The following is a 7,291-nucleotide window of genomic DNA, read 5'->3' as shown; positions in this document are numbered from 1 at the left end:
TTTTTTTTGAGACAGAGTGTTGCTCTTGTCACCCAGGCTGGAGTGCAGTGGCACATTCTCGCTCACTGTAACCTTCGCCTCCCAAGTTCAAGCAGTTCTCCTGCCTCCACCTCTGGAGTAGCTGGGATTACAGGCACATGCCACCACACCTGACTAATTTTTTTTTTATTTTTTAGTAGAAACAGGGTTTTACCATGTTGGCCAGGTTGGTCTCAAACTCCTGACTTCAGGTGATCTGCACACCTCAGCCTCCAAAGTACTGGGATTACAGGTGTGAGCCACCACGCCCAGCCCAGATGCACAGTTCTTTCTATCTATTACCAATTCTAAATTCGGGTAGAAATTCATAGTAAGTGGCATCTTTCAATTGCAGTCAGATGGACAGCAATGGCAAAGCAATTTCCATGTGTGAATATTTAAAAATTCAGCATTGAATTGCATTTGCAGAATGGGTTTCAGCCTCTTAATGAAAACCCTGAGATATATCAGAGCAGTTCCTAACCCTATGTATCAACTCGTTGTTGGAAATGCTGGGATCTGTTCCTCTACATTCCCAGCCCAGCAACATCAGAAAGAAGTGTGTTAATATGACAAAATTGCAGTGGAAAACAGCTTAAGAACTCAGCACCGTGAATTTTCTTTCTCCCCTCCCTTCCACTCCCCTCCTCTCCCCTTCCCTTCTTTCTTCTTTTTTCTTTTATCTTTCTTTCTTTTTCTTTCTTTCTTTTTCTTTTTCTCTTTTCTTTCTTTCTCTTCTTTCTCTTTTTCTTTCCTTCCTGTCTTTCTCTCTCTTTCTCTGTCTCCCTCCCTCCCTCCTTCCCTCCTTCCTTCCTTCCTCCTTCCTTCCCTTTTTTTGAGACAGAGTCTCGCTCTGTGACCCAGGCTGGAGTCCACTGCCACTGTCTCAGCTCACTGCCTCTGCCTCCCAGGTTCAAGTGATTCTTGTGCGTCAGCCACCTAAAAACTTGGGGTTACAGGCATGTGCCACCTCACTGGGCTAATTTTTGTATCTTTAGTAGTGACAGGGCTTTGCCACGTTGGACAGGCTAGTCTCAAACTCCTGGCCTCAAGTGATCTACCCGCCTCGGTCTCCCAAAGTTCTGGGATTACGGGTGTGAGCCACCACACCTGGCTGAATTTTCATTTAAAAAAAAAAAAAAAAAGGCCGGGCGCGGTGGCTCAAGCCTGTAATCCCAGCACTTTGGGAGGCCGAGGCGGGTGGATCACGAGGTCAAGAGATCGAGACCATCCTGGTCAACATGGTGAAACCCCGTCTCTACTAAAAATGCAAAAAATTAGCTGGGCATGGTGGCGCGTGCCTGTAACCCCAGCTACTCAGGAGGCTGAGGCAGGAGAATTGCCTGAACCCGGAAGGCGGAGGTTGCGGTGAGCCAAGATCGCGCCATTGCACTCCAGCCTGGGTAACAAGAGCGAAACTCCGTCTAAAAAAAAAAAAAAAAAAAAAACACTATTTTTTTCCAGAAACTTTGTAGAAGGTGTTAAAGCAAAATAAACAAAAATATAAATTCTTTTAAAACTATTGGCTGGGCATGGTGGCTCACACCTGTAATCCCAGCACTTTGGGAGGCCAAGGGGGGAGTATCACGAGGCCAAGAGATGGAGACCATCCTGGCAAACATGGTGAAACCCCATTTCTACCAAAAATACAAAAATTAGCCAGGCTTGATGGCACACGCCTGTAGTCCCAGCTGCTTGGGAGGCTGAGGCAGGAGAATTTCTTGAACCTGGGAGATGATGGTTGAGGTGAGCCAAGATCGCGCCATTGCACTCCAGCCTGGGTAACAAGAGCGAAACTCCGTCTCAAAAAAAAAAAAAAAAAAAACACTATTTTTTTCCAGAAACTTTGTAGAAGGTGTTAAAGCAAAATAAACAAAAATATAAATTCTTTTAAAACTATTGGCTGGGCATGGTGGCTCACACCTGTAATCCCAGCACTTTGGGAGGCCAAGGGGGGAGTATCACGAGGCCAAGAGATGGAGACCATCCTGGCAAACATGGTGAAACCCCATTTCTACCAAAAATACAAAAATTAGCCAGGCTTGATGGCACACGCCTGTAGTCCCAGCTGCTTGGGAGGCTGAGGCAGGAGAATTTTTTTAACCCGGGAGGTGGAGGTTGCAGTGAGCCAAGATCGCACCACTGCACTCCAGCCTGGCGACAGAGCAAGACTCTGTCTCAAAAATTCAAAACAAAACAAAACTATTTCACCAATATTCTTTATAGCACAAAGGACAAATTGTGTGGCAAAGTATAGACACTAAAGAGTTGAGGTGAAGTGATTCAGAAGACTTAAACTTTCTGTGTAGAAGTTTCAGGAGTAAAACTTACCTGATGTGTTTTTCTTGTATTTTTTATATGTTCATAAGATTGTTAAATGATAAATATCTGTATATCATTAAGTTCAGAAGAGTTCTTTCAATAAATATATTTTTAAAATATATTAGATACACTCAATTCTTTCCTAAGAGATCATCTAAATAATGAAAGGTGCTGGGAAATAGTTTAACCAGCTAGGTTTCTTTTTCTCAGCTGTACATAAAATGTGTATCTAACAATCAGTGGCATCATTGGCAATAAAATACGGACATAAAAATACAGATATAGCAGCAATAAGATTTAAATAGGTGATTTCTAGGTAAACTTCTTATTAGCTAAAAATAATCCATTAGTTTATTTTTATGACCAGGCCTTACTTTCTCTTCTAATATATTTTAGACATATGGGAAGCAATAAAGAATATCTATCTTAGAGAACTGGTTATATCCCATCAACTTCTAAACACAATCAGTTCCAATCCAAAGACTAAAAATCAACACAATTCACCATTTTGGGTTTTTGAATTTTGTAGTATTATCTGTTCAATATATAAGTAAAGTTAATAAAAATATTTTTAAAATAAAAACTTGTCATTTGGAAGAACATATTCTTGACATTTAAAAGAGATAAGCTGGGCAATAATAGAACCTAGGACTTGTCAGAGCTTCCAATGACCATCCTATAAGAAAAACTTTCAAAGACAGAGCTGAGTTTCTATGACTTAGGGTGAGTACACTCTCTAGAGGAAAAGAAAAAGCAATTCCATATGGAGAGTTTTAATTTTAGATGGCTTCTCTTGTCAGTTTCATTTCTGTTCCTCCCCTTCTTTGAAATTCACTGTTCTCAGAAATTCTGTAAAGGGTTGAGGGTGGAGAAAGAATTGTCTGTGCTTACATTTAAAAAAAAAAAAGAAGTCATCTCAAACTGAAGTCCTCTTCTGAGCACTTAAGATATTTCAAGAAAAGGAATTTACTCTCAATATTTCTCTGAACACAAGAAAGTCTAAGTGAGACATTTCAAGGCGTCTCTCATTTCATTTCCTTCCTCATTCCTATCCAAAAGGCCAAAACACCAAAACCAGCTTATTATATTATTCTTGCTATTCTTTCACAGAGTTCATCAGCTGAATGCAGAAAAGGTAAGATTTTATGCAACAATTTGTAAATAGAGGAGTTAAGCTGTTATCAGAAGGTACTAGCAGCCTAGAATAGGATATTAGAGTCTACGGCTAGTAGTCAAAAGGCTTGTCTCAGGTGAATACATTGCCGACCACACCAGAAACAGAACTCAAGCCAACCACTCGATTACCAAGTAGTGCATTTATGTTATGCTGAGAAGGAAAACTGCCATCTTCATTACAACATTGAAGCTAAAAAAAATTTGTTCCACGTATGCATCTAAGTATTGCATGCTTGATACAGCAAACAGAGGTTTCCATTGACTATTTTCATTGAGTCCAAATTTCCCATCACTGGCAGACGGCTCTTACTCATCTCAGCAAGCTCGTAGCAGACTGACTGTCTACTGTGCAAGGAGTAGAAGGGAGCAGGGAACTCGGATCCACAAACAATGAGAAAATTGAGTTGAAATGGTTATGTAAGAACCTTCTGTTACAGTAAACAACTTTCACAAGACCTGACTTTTCTCTTCAATGAAATGTGAAGTAGCATTTCCTGTATCTTAACTTCATCTGCCTAATAAAATGTTTATAAAAGGATTACATCACCTGCAACCATACAGAATTTAAGGTAAACTCATTTAACTCTAGAGATGCACTCTTTGAAATTGGATTTAGAGACTATGTGATATCCCAGTATTCTCTGTCCTGGCCAGTATGGGCCAGAACTTGGGACGACTGCAGGCCACTTCTTATTCATGCTACACCATCTTCTGGCCCTGAGTTACCATGTGAGGTTCCAAGAGAAAGGACCATTGAGGGAGTACAAGCCAAGTCACAGAGATCCCCATCAATGGAAGGAAGCGATGGAGTGGATGGCCCAAAACTCCTATTAATTTGCCTTTGAATGTTATTTCAAATCTGCCTTGGATTATACATTGGACCAATTATAAAGGAATTTATTTCAAATTAAGGAATGAAGCTACATTGCAAAAGTATAGATAGCTCCTAGCCTATGCTGCTGTTTTTGAGTGAATAACTAAGTAAGTGAGCTTGAAGGGGGTTCAGCACAGCCCAAGTTTTCCCTCTCTCTGACCTTCTCCTCCAGCCTCACGGCAGCATCTTGCGCAGGTGTAACCCAAAACATAAACCCAAGGTAAAATCCTTCTTGATCAAAACTTGTTAAACTCAAAACTTATGTAGAGAAAAGAAATATTTTTCTTTTTAAAAGGCATCTCTTTCCCCTCCAGGCTCCACTGAGAACCACCACCCCAAACCTGAAAGCCCAAAACAGACAGTGCCTGCTCGGTCAGTTTAAGTGAGGTTAGACAGAGATAAACCACATGGTGGTGGCTCCTCCAAGCCCCAGCAATTCCAGGAATCACTACTGAATCCATGGCCACATCAGCCCATCTTCTGGTGAAGCTAACATCATCTGGCTTGTGTCCTGAATAATACCTTAGTGATTATCGGAAGATCACTGATACTCAGCCCTGCTCTCTGTGCCCTCAATCTGTCTAAACCACCTCATCAAATTCCCTAACATAGTAAATGAAACCATGATTGAGGGGTTTAAATCTTTAGTCTTGTACCCCTCCCCATTCTACCCAGCTTATTTTACACATTTCAAGCAAATGAGAGTTAATACCTTCCCCACTGCCTTCTTCCTATAAAGGTGCCCAGCAGTCAAGTCACATCTTCGTTAATCACTGCACAACACCGAAGCCATGAAAAAGACGGAATTCACTGCAACACTCATTCAAGGAGGCCAACCTACTTCACTATGAATCTCTGTTCACTGTGTTTGGGGTTTAGAGAACTCTATTTAGAAGTCTAGTTTAATCACCAAAAATTGAGCCCCCTAAGATTCAGCTGAAAAACATATTAAAATGTTTTCTGATGATTTCTAAACAGCCGACACAGGCACTATGCCTCAAGAGGAAAGGGTCAGTTTGCCCCTGGGCTCCTGGACATATTAGCGTAAAGCTTCAGAACTCATCAGCCATCTGTATCGAGTGGCTATCTGAGGATGCATGTCAGAGCTTTTATAATCCAGCATTCAGCAAATGAGCTTAAATGTCACTCCTGGCTAGATATCCAGGCATTCCCAGTGCCCACTAGGCCCCATGGGTACAACAAACTCCAGGCACGAGTACATGATGCTATTCATTGAACGGCACTCACTTTATGATCTGTGGCTGGCACACAGTTAATTACATGGCAAGAAGAGGTCAATATCAGGCTAAAATAGAACCCAGCTGTCCCACAATATAATCATGTCCACCTGAGACACTGAGCCATCACCCTTAAATCATTTGTAAGCACTAACTTCCATAGCCTCTCTTCCATCAATAAGCCACAATTGCAGTCCCTGAATCCTGCAGTTTTTCAGCATAAACTGACATTTTCTTAGCACACTCTCAATTTAAAACCTATTTTCCCCAATAAAAGAGGAAAGGGGTTAAGAATGGCAAAAAAAAAAAAAAAAAAAAAAAAAAAAAAAAAAAAAATCAATGAGGAAGTGGGATCTAAGATGACGTGAAGGGAGCAGACAGAAAGGTGATATAGAAAAAAAGAAGTGGGAGGAAAATGAGAAAGGAAGGAAAAGAAAAGAGAAACAGCATTTGAAACACTGCAAAGAGACAAAGACCAGGGGAATAACAAGGAGACAAAGAGAAAGAGTGAAAGAAAAATAGGTTGGGTACTTGGTGAGATGAGCATATTCATAGTGTTTGTTCCTTCCCAGTTTTTAATACGGGCTTCAGAGCAAGCTGTTCACTACTTTCAACACCTTGTGCAATGCAATTTAGTCACTACCAAATCTCTTTACATTTGTCTGCAAATTTTCAATGTCCAATTGGAACGGCATGATCATAGTAATGCACCACAGAAGGTATTGTCAGGCCACAGTCAGTCCTCCCCTTAGAAAACCACATAACAGTTGAGACTGGCAGCCCACCATGGACTTATACCCAGGGTCATCTTCCAATAGGTTTCTTAACCCTGTAGGGACACTTCACTTTCATTCTTCCCCATGCCCAGCTCAAAACCCAACAGGTCAAGCACAGTGGCTCACTCCTGTAATTCTAGCACTTTGGGAGGCGGACGGATTGCGTGAGCTCAGGAGACCAGCCTGGGAAACATGGTGAAATCTCATCTTTACTAAAAATACAAAAAATTAGCAGGGTGTGGCGATACATGCCTGTAATCCCAGCTACTTGGGAGGCTGAGGCACCCAAATCGCTGGAACCCGGGAGGTGGAGGTTGCAGTGAGCTGATATATCATACCACTGCACTCCAGCCTGAGAGACAGAGTGAGACTGTCTCAAAGAAAGAAAGAAAAAAAAAAAAAAAAAAAAAAACCAACAAACGACTCATGATCGATTTAGAATGGACAGTCTCTGTTCTCAGTGTAGAACAGTTACTTTTAGTTCCAAGTTGGACTGCAATGCTTGAAAATGATTTTCACAGCAGCATAAGATTCAGATTAGACATAAGAGAGAACTTTCAAGTGATGTTTGGAATGACATACAGGAGATCATGGCTGGTTCTACAATGGTCTTTGGATATAGCTGAGAATATATTGTCATTTACTGGAGATAATAATTTCAGTATAGACTACAGTAGGCTAGACAAATTAATTTCAGAATGGCCTTTAGCATCTCAACAATTTCCCAAGCTCCCCAAAGGCTCATCCACTGTTATACTTTCACTGTTCACTGTCATTTCCTAGAAGAGCTTCCGCAGAATATTAATATTTCACAGAAAAGAACTGCTTTCTTATCATCACCTCCTCCCTATGCATTGACAAAGCACTTTGTTATAAATGGCAGTATG

General features: G+C 41.0%; 1 protein-coding gene across 7 annotated transcripts in view; it reads right to left on the bottom strand.

Moving 5' to 3' along the window:
* The window catches only part of ELMO1 (engulfment and cell motility 1), a 457,713-nt gene that overhangs the window by 294,439 nt on the left and 155,983 nt on the right, over positions 1 to 7,291 (bottom strand). The window lies entirely within an intron of this gene.

This window comes from Cebus imitator, unplaced genomic scaffold (assembly GCF_001604975.1).
Source record: "Cebus imitator isolate Cc_AM_T3 unplaced genomic scaffold, Cebus_imitator-1.0 Scaffold294, whole genome shotgun sequence".
Classification (NCBI taxonomy): domain Eukaryota; kingdom Metazoa; phylum Chordata; class Mammalia; order Primates; family Cebidae; genus Cebus; species Cebus imitator.
The sequence above is the reverse complement of the archived record's forward strand: the minus strand, read 5'-3'. Positions and strand labels throughout refer to the sequence as shown.